The sequence below is a fragment of the Bactrocera dorsalis genome, chromosome 4 (assembly GCF_023373825.1).
Source record: "Bactrocera dorsalis isolate Fly_Bdor chromosome 4, ASM2337382v1, whole genome shotgun sequence".
NCBI classification, from domain to species: domain Eukaryota; kingdom Metazoa; phylum Arthropoda; class Insecta; order Diptera; family Tephritidae; genus Bactrocera; species Bactrocera dorsalis.
The window spans coordinates 24,135,854-24,150,251 of NC_064306.1; the positions used below are offsets into that span (position 1 = coordinate 24,135,854).

A 14,398-nucleotide genomic window follows, 5' to 3' on the forward strand; every position below is an offset into this window, starting at 1 on the left:
TTCCTATTTTACCGGGGACCCAGATTAACTGAGTTATCTTATAAAAATCTAGTTATTACTTGCTTGAAAAATCTAACGCAATGAGACTTTGGATAGCCTTAATTACCCCTTGGCTATCCACTAGAATGCTTACTTAGATTCTTTTGTTATTTCAGAAATTTCAGCCAGAAAGACTAAAAGTCATTTTTTTTGAAGCCACCTTCTGTGTATGGATTACTACATAAGAAGCCCGCCTCTGTTTATGTTTCACCCTATGATTCGTCGGTGAATATGTAGATTTCGCCTTTGGATTAAATTAAAGTTTAACCGAGTCGTACCGATCTTTTACATCTAAGTTATAAAAAAATATTTCTAGTATTGCAAGGGCGATGGTTATATTTTAACATTGGTACAGTATAAAAATCAAATAAAATGATGATTTTACTAAATAATCGAGGATTAATTCATTTTAAAAATTATATGTTTCAATCGTCGTCAAAATCTTTTCTATTATAATTATTTCCCACTACGCATTTTTTCTCACATTCTAACCCGACGCAGGCGAAATATCAAATGATACAAGCAACAAGTGAACAGCCAATTGCACAGACTTTGAATTTTATAAGATATTAGTTGCTTTTTTGTAATGCAAGGGCGGAAATTCCAGAGGAATTGCACAACGTGCAGTATACCTTACATACCAGCTGTCGGAGCGCAGCCGAATAGTTTTGTGAATTCTGCGTGGTCGGAACTAGTGTAACACCGACGGAGGCTGCTGGCGTTGGTAAAACAATATGTGTTACATACGGGAACATAATACATACATACATATGTACGTATATTGCTTTGCTCTGGGGCGGAAGGTGCGTTGGTTGCATTATTAAGTTGGTTTTCCAACCAGATTTGTTGGTTGATAGGTTAGTCGGTGTGCAGCGTTGCATGTGAGGCGCAATGCCAACAGCAGGAAATTGTTGGCGTGTTGCGGCTAAACAATAAATGACGCGATGCTGTCTCGTGTACCTATGTATGTACATGTGTACATATACTCGTACAAGCAAAGCATTGGCGGCAGTATAACGCTTGCATGCGAATAAATGCGTCGGCCCATAATATCTGTGGGTAAATCAGCAAAATTATGCCCATACGAACTACCTTTGTCTATTGTCGGATGAATAGACAGGCCGCTAGACAGACAAGTCTTCCGATAACTAGCTGTCCGCCAGCGAGTAGACACAACAATTTGCAGATAAATATTTAAGTTGAAAAATATTTAAGTTGAAAAGGGGAGATTCGGAATACTTTTGTAAAGAAAGCAAATGCGCGGTCCTTTCCTTGGAAGGAGTAGGAACGAGAATCGCATGCAGACTTACATTCTTGTATACAACAATTTTATTGGAAGCAAACGCCGCAGTTCTTAGTAACTAATGTAAAGATGAAGGGCATTAAAAACAGTAGATGTGAAACATAATTGCATTATTGACAATTTCTTATTTTCTTGACAAAATTTTTGCTTAATTATATTATTAATTTGTTAATGAAATTAAAGTATTGTAGATTTCAAAAATAACAAAAAAGTTTGTTACTTTATAAAATTACGTCAGAATATACCACCTCTCTCCAAGGTACTCATTGAAGTTGAACCCTGTAATACCCCCACGAAGTTTGTATCTCACAGAAGGAAACATAAAATAAATATATATATAAATAACCAGCGTGACGAGCTGAGTCGATTTAGCGTGATTTGTTCTTTAAATTGTAATGCTTATGTTCATGCTCCAAACTAGACCTCGTCTTTTTATATTTGTGGCGGGCATGCGCCATTTTACGATTTTTTCGTGTAGTTCCACTTTTTCTAATACACCACAGATCACACTGTACCTCGAAAAGTTAAATTCAACATTTTCGGTTTCAAATACAGATTTGAATTGTGCGTTTTTAAAATTCATGTACGAGTATATTCGATGTCTTTATATCTACCCACATGTGCTGCGTGGCATTCTAAGTTTCCACACGTTTTCTTAATTTTGTTACGTAGTGTATTCGTTATACCAAAATGGAGAAACATAATTTCTTTATAGTTACTCTAATGAGAAAATAATTATGGCTGAAAACTACATAAATTATGTTCTGATGCAGACTTACTGCCACTCTTGTTGCTTTACCTGGATTACTTATAATTGTTATTGTACATATGTCGGAATTATCTCAAAGCATTCAATGTGCTTAGAAATGACTTTGCATGTAAATGCCGTTTTAAGTCATTGTGGTTTTACTTTGTCTTCGCCAGCTTTTGTCTTCCGTCTCATTATTATTGTTTATCTAACAATTCCTTTATACATATGCAGCGCATTTATATGCTTTTGAATGAGTATATAAATACTATACATATGTACATGCGAGAGGAGTAGCTTCCGCAAAGTTTCCTGCTTTTTCTGTCAACAGACACTTAAGTTAGCGTGTGTTAAGAAATATTGCAATAAACTCACAGAGATTGCGGCGATGTAATCGCTGACTTAAAACATTATACTTTCACACCTCAAAATACATATGTATGTTGTAAACGTGATATTGGCAAGGATATTTTTATATTCTGAACAGGGTATATTAAGTTTGCCACGAAGTTTTTAACATCCAGAAGGAAGCGTCGGAGACCCTATAAAGTGTCTATATAAATGATTAGTATGTTGAGCTGAGTCGATATAGCCATATCCGTCTGTCTGTGTATCCGTCTGTATATATACGAACTAGTCCCTCATTTTTTAAAGTATCGTCTAACGTCATTTTCTTTTTAAGAAGCTGCTCATTTGTCCGAACTGCCGTTATCGGACTACTATAACATATAGCTGTCATAAAACTGAACGATCGGAATCAAGTTCTTGTATGAAAATCTTTCACATTTGACAAGGTATCTTCACGAAATTTGACATGAATTACTGCCTAAAGTAATAATATAATTTCCGTAAAAAATTTTCAGATCGAATTACTATAGCATATAGCTTCCATACAAACTAAACACATAGTTATTAAAAAATATGCACATGAAAAGGCTTCGGTGCAGCCGAAGTTAAGGTTTTTTCCTGTATATATACATATTGTTCAAATTTAATAAAACTGTGTTAGTGGCTGTCTCGCTAAAATTATTCCTAATATATATTATTTTATGTTCGATAAAACCAACTTGTTGGCTCAAATGCATGCGGAGTCTCTTAGTTAGCTTACTACCTAGTTGTCAATAGTTGTCAATGTAACAGCTTTTAATTGATATCTACATACATATGTTCCATATGTATATATTGATATTAACATATGTATGTTCTGTATACATTGCCCATGAACTAACAAGAGAACAATGTTTACAACTTATTAGAAATACTGTTTATGGCTCAACAAGTAAAGAACTCTTAAAAACTGCAGGGTATTAAAACACGAGTTGTACATTTGTGGAGAAAATGAAGACGACATCTAATCCATTTGTTCTCTTTTTAATAAGAAACTATTGCTCAATGTAAAAAATATTAAAAATAACACACATTAATTCAAAGGAGGATTAAGCGCCCCTAAAGGTTTAATGTTTAAGGATGTTTCTTTGCTAAGGGATTCGATGTTTTGAGGTGTTTCACAGAAAAATGAACGCTGTTAGAATGATTAACTTGTATAAAAATCATTTAGGGAGGTCAACATTGCTTTACAGCAAAAATAACCATGATTGGATACTGCAATTTGACAATGATCTGAAACTCAGAAGCGGACTCTATCCTGAAAGGAAAAAAGAAAACCATATTGTTACTTTAGATTGACCATTACAGTTACCAAACGCCATTCCAATAGAGAATGTTGGGCTTTAGTGAAATTCAAAATATCGGGAAAACATTTTTGGTAAACAAACATTTAATTCGGCTGACACACTTGTAGGTCGTTTCCTGTTGAATAGACAGAAAATTTAGTTGCAAGTTGCCATCAAATATGTCAAGCTGAAATATAATTCGCATTTTGAATCAAATATTGAAGAATCGTCAGCTTTAACATTATAATTAGAACATTTTTCCAGTAAACGTTACCTATACTTAAGCAAAACGAATGGGTCTGGCAGTGAACGAGGCAAGACGAAATATCTCCTGTCATAAAACAAACGGTCGTCGCACTCGCGACTTGGCACTCACGTCACTTTTGAATGTCATTACTTCAAAGTTGTAGATAATTTCATCTATCTTGGAACCAGCGTAAACACCACCAACAATGTCAGCCTAGAAATCCAACGCAGGATAACTCTTGCCAACAGGTGCTACTTCGGACTGAGTAGGCAATTGAGAAGCAAAGTCCTCTCTCGACAGACAAAAACCAAACTCTATAAGTCACTCCTAACTCCCGTTCTGCTATATGGTGCAGAGGCTGGGACGATGTCAACAACGGATGAGTCGACGTTCCGAGTTTTCGAGAGAAAAATTCTGCGAAAGATTTATGGTCCTTTGCGCATTGGCCACGGCGAATATCGCATACAATGGAAGGATGAGCTGTACGAGTTATACGACGATAGTGATATAGTTCAGCGAATTAAAAGACAATGGCTACGGTGGCTAGGTCATGTTGTCCGAATGGATGAAAACACTCCAGCTCTGAAAGTATTCGACGCAGTACCCGCCGGGGGAAGCAGAGGAAGAGGAAGACCTCCACTCCGTTGGAAGGACCAAGTGGAGAAGGACCTGGCTTCGCTTGGAATATCCAATTGGCGCCACGTAGCGAAAAGAAGAAACGACTGGCGCGCTGTTGTTAACTCGGCTATAATCGCGTAAACGGTGTCTACGCCAGTAAAGAAGAAGAAGTTACCTATACTTTGGAAAACGAAAACGTTGTTTCCTGTATGCACTGTCTATCATTGCAAAGTGGTTTGATTTTGGTCACAATATGAGTAGAAGTTAGCTAAAATAAGTAATAATGTTTGAAATCTTAAACTTAGAAGATAAATTTCGATTTTCGAAGCTAACTTCTTAAACCGGACAAATAACTTTTTTTACTTTAAACACAAGCTCACGAATTGGATTGGTCCAATACCCATTCGAATATTATACAGTGTTATTTTTTACTTTACATTCTCAAGGAATCGTAGTTCTTTTTATCCGCTCCAAAACTCCAAACGAAACTTTTAGTATAGCCAACAAACAAATCACTTTTGATTACACATATTTTTAATAAATTTAAATCACTCTGTTAATAATTTAATGCTTATACTGTAAGATAGTTATTTCAAAGTACATAAATTAAACTGCTAAATAGTAAACGAATGCAGCTAACTTAGCATATACCTACACTTAAACAAGTTTGTACATATTATAAAAAAATAAATGCCTTTAATGCCTGATATGGTCAACTAACTGGTATAGCGAGGAGTATGAAGAATGTAGACAAGAGAAATCACCCAGTTTGACATGTAATAAATCTTTTTAATGCCAAGACATGGTTGGAAAATATACTTTGCATAAAAGCACGCCTTCATTTAATAGTCATTAATTAATCTTATGACTTAGTAATTTAAGGGCAAAGATTGGACGTCAAATATTACTGTCTAGTACATGAGCAAACTTTGACACAAACATGCAATGTTGCTACCATAAAAAGAAATTCTTCTTTGACTTAGCCAGAAACCGAGTTTTTTATATATGATACATGCATTTGGGCAAAAGTAAATATATTACTGCAAAATTAAAAAAATTACTCTCACAGATTACAGAACTTTTTCTAAGGTTAATATTTGGCCTAAAGTTTTAATAATTTTAACCAATTAACCATTTATTTATTTTATTTTAACCATTAATTTTTTTCCGAACCATTTCTATTGACTCGACTTTGAAAATATTTCCAATAAAGACAGAGAAAATTAACTAGATCGTAACCTACATACCCTCTCAATGAACAATTCGTTTTAACCGATATGTCTGAATTACCAACCTTATCTAGAATGAAAAGCAGTTACAACAAATGTTGAAAAGTTGATTTAAAATCCGTAATGAACTAAAAGTTGTGCGCTTTGTATCGTGAAAAATATCGTAAAACAATTGTTTCATTAAAAATCATCAGCCGTTGAACGAAAAATTCTAAATTTCGAATTATTTTTTTTTAACCTTTTTTGTAAGAATAATAAAATTCCTTTAAGGATTCACATTTAAATACAAATGTAAGTTCTTGTAAGCAAGTTTTAACAACTGCATTTTAATAAAATTTGCATACAATTCTTTCGATAAGACACTACTTCTCTCGTAAACAACTAGTTCGACCAATTTTAAACGGTTCGCGCTTAACGTATTCAATGAGCAAAACAAAAATAATGAAGTCATTGAATAATTGAACACCGCTGAAAAATTCTATGTTGCAATGTACAAAACAAAGAAATTCCATTCCACAGCAAAAGCGACAAAAAAAAAAACAAGTACAAGAACGTATGTGTATCTTAATATGTATGTGTGTGTTTAAGTTGTAAATGGTTATATGCATATGTACATATGAGTCTATACAATCTCCTTATAAATGCGTTAATATTTATTTGCAATTGGTTGACAATGGCAGCACTGGAAATTTATTATGCAAAAGCTAGACCGATGCGTCGCATAACCAAATACATATTTGTGCTTCTGCGTACTATATGTGTACTCGTATATATAAAAATATCTAGTAGCAGTTAATCTCAGACATGGGTAGGTCGACGTTGAAGTTGAAGTCGTTCGCTGCGTTGGCTGGCAAAAGTTACAAATTCAAAGAACGATTTCGAATGCATAAAAAGTAAGCAGCGAAATAAAAATGTAGAAAGACTTAAGAAACGAACATAGCAACGTGAACGCGATCCGCAAGCGTCAATGGTCAAACAAGTTACCAATTGAATAATCAACAAGCCAACTATAGACTTTACGCCCACGATTGTGTCGCCGGTTTTGGTATGAGCCACCTTGTACAAGCCAGCGTTTTATTATGTTACGAGTACGAGTACATGTTCATTTCGCGGTTTTGGTCGATCGCATTTCTGTTAAATTAAGAAAATTTTGCAGCTCAACAAATAATGTTATAATAATTTTAATGCGGCTTAAGATGTGATTTTTGCTGGATGGTATGAGATTCGCAATATGCGTAAACAGTCAAATGTTTGATTGATTGACAAACACCCACCAATACCAAAAGATCTGGAAGAATGTTTCGTAGAACCTGTCGAGTGGTCCATGAAACCTACCAGCTTTATTGAATAGTGTCATAAGTGGCATGTGGGTCGATAAGTTCGTATGTACATAACTTGGCCGTGTGATTATGCGGCAGAAACCGCATCATTTCCATGTTGGTGGTGTTTCGATGTTGGTGTCACGTAACCATTGCTAGTCGTACAGCTGTCATTGCCATAAAAGTTAAATAAAAATTTTGAAATAAGATTTTGCCTTGATAGGTGCTAATGGAAATCTACTTTTTTAGTTTTGGTAATAAAAATGCATTCAACATTCACATTTAATGGACTATAAGGAATATAGAAAGTTTTTACAATGTTGCGTCATACATAAGTATACTAGCTTAGGATTACTTTCATATTGGTGCTAAGATCAAAATCGCAAGCAACATTACCTCTTTCATGTACGCAATAAGCTCTGAAGCCTCAAATCTCTTTAAATCGTCATGATAAATCTACAATATACTAAAAAGTAAATTCAATTATAATATTTCGAATGTTTCTTCTTATTAAAATTAAGTGTCATGTGTTTAGGTTGACTTTAACTTGATGCGTGAGAATGCTAAGAATATTTAAATGAGAACTGGAGAAGAATACTACTGGATCTCATAGTACAACCATCTCGGCGAAAACTTGAAGACGCGCTTTTCTAGATAAGTATTGGATGGATTTCAACTGAGTTGTCTCCTTACAGAAAATGTATGTATGTACTTTGGAAACCAAAGGAATGGAAAATCTCATGGACTGCTTGATAGATATATTTAAAGGCTATTTGGATATTGAGAACATCGTGCGACGCTTGAAGTTCAAAGGTCAACTTGATCACTGGCTGTGCCATTGAGGGCAGAAGCCAAAGTCAACAGACAACAAGTTACCGCATAGGAAACATTGAAAAACTGCTATGTAGACCTATACCTCATAATTGATAGTTGTCTTTCAATGTTCTGCACACTTCCTGTGACGAATGCGAGCTGTGAAGGCTTTTTTTCAGAACTTCGTCGCCTGAGAACGTGACTGAGGACGAACATGCTTCAAGACATATTGATCGGCTGTATTTAACTGTATAAAGATTTCTATATTTAATATGATAAACTTCATGTTTCAAGTAAATGATTATTTCCCAAACAACTTTTCTGGATCCAGCCCTGTATATATTTACATACTTCTTACGCCCTGAGCAGCATAATGTTTGTCTCGAAGTTTGTAACACCCTACTATACAAACGAACCAGTCAATAAGTTTCTGAGACACCAATCTGAAAATTTTCATACGACCTTTTCTGTCAAGAAACTGCTCATTTCAGAAAGCTGATATCTGATAACTGAAGTACACATCTGCCAGACAACTGCTTCGGTGTAGCCAAAGTTAACGTTTTTCTTGTGTTTTAAGCACATCGTCCCGTTTTTCTTATGGAACTGTATTTACTAAGTACAAACAAAATTGGATTTGCTAAAATGTATAATAAAGTTTGAAAAATATATATAATTTTTTTTAGTTCAAAACAGCATATCTAGGTGAAATGATAAGAAATTGTTAAAGGAATAGTAGTAGTAGGAATTTGCTTTATTTTCCGATGCCACCAGTTTTGTTCGGTTCATGTTAAGATCACACTATTCTGGTTCGAAGATACATATGTATTTTACAATAATATATTTACATATAATATATGTTTACGTATTTTAATTTTCGAACAACATTTTAGCCTTAGTTCTAAGAGAACTTAGAGTTCTTAGAGTCATGTGAAGAAGTGAGGAAAGTCTCTGAGGACCATTCACTTGAGAGTGGCCTGAAATGATTCTCTCACATATGGCTCAAGCAGCTCACTACTTCCAGTCTTAGACCAAGTATCCTCTGGGTAGCCAAAAAACATCCGTTTGAAGGCGAGCTATCCCTCCTCAGAGTAGTGAGTAGGTTTGGGACCCATCAAGTGAAAAAACGCCCCCAATGAAAAGGAAATAACAGCCTCTAACAAGAGACCTTTTAACTCGGCTATAACCGCTTATGCGGTGTCTACGCCAGTAAACTTAGTTTTTTCTGCCATCTAAGACAGACATTTTAGAACACAAACCTCCTGGGTTACTACAGAAATATCGAAAAAGTAATTATTGTTGTATTGGAATATACTTCTACAAATACAAAATTACAGCAGTTTCATTTTATAGTTAGATGTAAAATTAAAATAATTTTTGAAATGATAAAAACTTTTTTGGGTTTTTGATTATAATTATTATGACTATTGACAATGACTTTTCGTTTCCAGCCGGAGCTAGTGAAAGACTTGACAGCGATAACTTTATGAATTCTAATTTTTTTCACATAAAATATTTGTTAGAAATCAAAACTATCTTATAGGAGAGTTGTTGTAAAATGTTAGCCTTTGACGTGTTACCTTTCACTAACCAATTCAGAAAAATTTATTTTGAAAAAGATTAACAAGGAGGCAGACAGACTTTATCTCTATTTTGGTACCCAACAAGGCTTTTATAGTGTGTAGTTTGTAAGTTCTCAACCTCAATGTTATTTCAACCTCTGCGAAAAATAGTGTATGCTTTAAATTATCACTATATACATACCTACATACTTGTAATATATAGTATTACCTACATCCTTACCCACTCATATTGTACTCTTAGTTATGTACGTACATAATGAATGTAGCCCACTTATGTATTATAGGAGCACAAGTTAATTTTTAAATGGGTTAATTCAATGCAACACACTTCGTCTGTCAGTTGCGTGCTTGGCTCAAATCACAATTCTTAATAATTATCCGAGTTGCACATGCAACCCGTTGGCATAACTACTTGAAAATCAGTTAGCTAACAGTCGTCACGCTTCAGTGGTAACCATCAAGGAGCCTTCCATATACTTAGTAAACAACATATCTATGTATAACTGTGTCATGCATGCGAATACATATGAACGTAGCATACGAAAAAGTACTGCTAGCCATTAAAATTTTCCTCTATCCGTTCGAAAAAACCAACTGAAAAGTAATTTCTCAGTATCCGCCTGTTCTATGAGACTATGAAAATATTTTAGATAACAGTCATACAAAAATGATAAACCCAACTTTTTTAATAATATGTTTATAGTTAGCTTTGTTTTTAAAACGGTTTCAAATATGATTTAACATGCAAATATTACTTAAATTTCGAAAACTTTATGCTAATTTGAAACTCACCTCAGTTTTGCGGGCATTCAAAATGTGTATCCAATATAAAATTTTAGGCAAATTTTAAGCTCTGTTGAAAAATTCGCTTTTGCTGAGTAGCCAAAGTCTCCAAAACAATGTTTTCAGTCTCTGTTATTTGACAAGCGGAGAAAAATACATGTACATTAAAACAAGTTCACGAAACCTACAACACAAATACGACCGAAAAGACTTTGAATTAGCCGAAAAAATGTACATATGTATGTACAACGCGCATATACACTACACAAAGAGGGCAAAAGTATGAAAATACATATGAACAGCGGCAACAAGCCGAGCAGTCAAGCTTAGCATCAGAAGCAGAAGCAAGTTAAAGCCAAAACATGTTGCCGCCACTCACTGCCACATACTGCTACAAAATTTTGGTTGATGACGTTACGACGTTATATCTTATTTTTCTGGTTTTGAGTGTTTTTTATTTAAATTATTATTATTATTATTTTCGTTTTGCATTACTAAGTGCATTGTTTTTGTGGTGCATTCGTTAAATTGGCGTTTTGTCTATTTCACTTTGTAGTTGGTTGAAACTGGCTAAGCACAACTAATGAATCTCAGCTGTTTTTTATTCAAAAGCTTTATTTGAGGACGAGTTCAGAAGAATCGCAAAACACACGAAGCAATACTCGCATATGTGCATATAACACGAACAACACTGTGAAGGCGAGACAAGCCAATGATTACGAGTACCTACCGACTTGGCCCGTTCACCTTGAGTTGCCAAAAATTTAAAATGACATAGCTACGCTCACACACTTCGTTGGGAAGTTATTAAAAATTAGCCAATACGTGGAAACTGTATAAGCTTATATTTTAAGCAAGAAAATCATTTTAATTTCGATTCCATTGAGGAGGTTTGATGCCATACAATTTGGCACTCTTTTTATAGGTGTGAGCATTTGTGCAAAATTATATAAATATAAAAGATATCTTGCTTAATTAAGATTACGGAACAGCTGAGATATTGTATTTATGTTAATTTGATCAGATAGATGGTATCCTCTAGCTTTAATTAGTACGAGGTATCTTTATGTGTAAATGTTGAATTTTTTTAATTTTCTGGTAAAACAATAATACCATTAAACCTTAAGGAAAAAAATTTAGATTCGTGCAAAATAGCTGTTTTATAAATATATCTGTTTTTAGCGTTAAATGGTAAGCGTTGTTGTATGCATTTTCACTGCTGACCCCATTTGCTGGCATTTACACTCATGCCCTTGTTGTACAATATTTCAGTAATTAAATTTTTGTTGTATTTTTATTCACATTTATACACTTTTACTAATGATTTCCACACCTTTGCACGAAATTCGCCATTACATAAAGGGTCAGTCGTTGCATAGTGTTAAAATTGGCAACTTTTGTTGTTGTTGCTCTAACGTTCAGCTCACGCTCTCATTCACACCCACTCCTCTACACATGCTCCATTGTTAATTTTTAAATGATTTTATTACATTTCTCATTACACAGGAATTCAGCTTGAATTTTTCACTTCATGATATGTCGAAACATTTTTTTAGTTTCAGTGGAAAACCTTAACGACTCACGCTTAAAAAGTACTTCACTTCATGCATCCGCTCGCTAATATTGAAAATAGTTTAAGCCGCGAACGCAAAGCACTCATCTTTTTTACTCACTTTATTTAAATATTTGCTCGTCTTTTGTTTTGAAAACACAAAAGCGATCAAGCGACTAGCAAAACACAACACACTCCCCAACTGCCAAAAGTATATACATATGTATATACCAATAATGATAGTAAGTACCACACAATGTTCCGTACCGTGGCCCGCACTGTTTGATTATCTGCTCTCGACTGTTTTAGCCACTCGCGTCAAAGCTTACCTGCGCCGCTTTAGCTAATATTAATGGTCGGACTCTCCACACACGCAATGTAGCTTAGCGGACAACTTGTTGCATTAGACAGAATCACGTCTAAAAGCGCTAGTTACGCCTTGCCCGCTCAGCCATAAAATCCAACACTTTAAACTGCCTCGCTCATACATTCTCTACAAACTCAGTGATCGTTTTTGTAGACTTCTCGCGTACCGTTGACGCAAGAGCAGCTTTGGGGTAGCGAGTTCCTCATATTGCGTGGTGAATTCAAGAGCCGCGTTCATTAGAATCACGATTTGCTGTTGACTTGATGCGGTTGCTGCATGCTCTTTTCAAGATATTTACAATTTAAAATTTTGTTTAATTCTACAAAACCATATGTACCTTTTGTGTAGAGTTGCTAAACTCACACTGTCAATTATTGCAATATTTTGTTACCAAGAAACTTGTTTCAGTTTGTTGGCTGTCTATATTCCTTCTGGCCATATAACGAATATTAGAAAAAGTCACGTATATGAGTAAAATAAAAATTTTAAATCCCGCACCCACAGTATAACTCCGCCAATATCTAACTAATTCAACGATACAATAAGCGATAAGCAACAGTTGAGGTGTGAAAGATGTATGACTGGTATATTTCATACTTATTTTTTATGCTTTCTGAGAAATATTTACTGTCAACAAACTTTTCCTAAAACACCAACGGATTCGATTGAGCGAGTTATTTCTGATCCTATGCTTACATATTTCATTGTTTTATTTCATATTTTATTTTGTGCCATATTCACTCCAGCTGAAGTCTTTAATATTGTACAAATTTTGCGATAGGTAAAGTGTTCAATAACAGCTTCCAACGACTTAAATGAACAGCAAACCAAATAATTTCAGGTTTCTTTATGAACACCTAAGACTGTCGTGGCTTTATTTTTCTTGGTTTTTAATTTAATTTTGTTACTGCCTGAAATCCGTTATAATAAAAAATTGCTGACCGAATATAGAAGTACCTGATTGCATTACCCGAAAACGGCTAATTACAGCTACGCACAAGGGTATGTGATTCGTTGAGTTCGTTGAGTAATCCCTATCACTCTACTAGTTCGTCATAACGGTGTATGTGAGAAAAAATAAAATTGGCAATGATGTCACCCTTCCTTATTTTGCAATTTCATAAATTCGCGAATAAAAGCGAGAAAGGCAACAAAGCGATAAATGCTCAGGTAGGCATTCATTAAAAATTCAAACAAAATGTTAATATACATACATATGTATATACAATAAGAAATCAACAACGAAAATCAATAGTTCGAAGGGTGTTATTAGTGGCGTAAAAGCGCTGACGCGGATGTAACAAATTATTTGACAATTTCGCAGAGGGAAAAGTAATTAAGCAACCTTAAAGCTTACATTAAATAAATCCAACATGATATTTATTTTATTATGAGTTCTTAAAATTTCTTCCGCCTGGTTATTATTTCGTAGCCATAGGCTAATAACACTAAAATAAGCTATAATAAATTCTGGAAGTACGGTACAAAAGACTTAAGCCACGAACGCGCAATTCTACTTCTTACTGTCATTTTTTCCAACGTCCACACGTGTCGTTATCGTGCAGCAGCATGTAGGCGGAGTTAAGCACCTTAGCTTGTAATATGATATTTTTTAGCTTTCTTGTGCCGCATAATATCTGCACTCATATAAGTGCTTATAAGCAAATAATCATAAATATGTTTATAGCCGGAGTAGTAATCATTTTTTTATGCTCGCCAACAAATACGCCCGAAATGCTTTTTATCTCTAGACCAACTAAATAGCTCAAACCAGAATTGCTGTTTTTGTAACTCCACTCAACTTCAGGCATTCTAATGCTTTTGGTTGAGTCATCATTATTGTTTATTTCTTGATGCAGTTATTAGGTGTGTGTACTCAAATGTTTTAGAGATTTGATTCTTCATCAAAGAGAGATCGTTAACTTCCGTCGATTGCCTTAAAATATTTAGCTAATCGAATCCAAAATTAGGTTAATGAAAAGAACAACACACATTTCATTCGTGTGCACTAGAGATACAATAATGAGAAAATACGAACAAGACAATTGATTACCCATCATTGGTACATATAAACAAATTACAGACCTTGAACGAGGATTGTCTGGGGAAAATCAAAAATATTATTAA

General features: G+C 34.5%; 1 protein-coding gene across 13 annotated transcripts in view; it reads right to left on the reverse strand.

Moving 5' to 3' along the window:
• LOC105233122 (hypothetical protein) overlaps positions 1-12,230 on the reverse strand; it is a 40,041-nt gene extending 27,811 nt beyond the window's left edge. For 2 of the 13 annotated variants that reach the window (XM_049454312.1, XM_049454316.1), the window contains exons 1-2: positions 12,026-12,216; positions 10,362-10,481 (exon numbers count right to left, since the gene is read on the reverse strand). The gene's annotated coding sequence lies outside the window, so the exon portion shown is untranslated. Of the gene's footprint in view, positions 1-7,572; positions 7,633-10,361; positions 10,537-11,842; positions 11,862-12,025 lie in introns of those variants that run through there. The other 11 variants (XM_011215085.4, XM_049454314.1, XM_049454324.1 and 8 more) reach the window with 10 other exon arrangements.
• Positions 12,231-14,398: the final 2,168 nt, after the last annotated feature.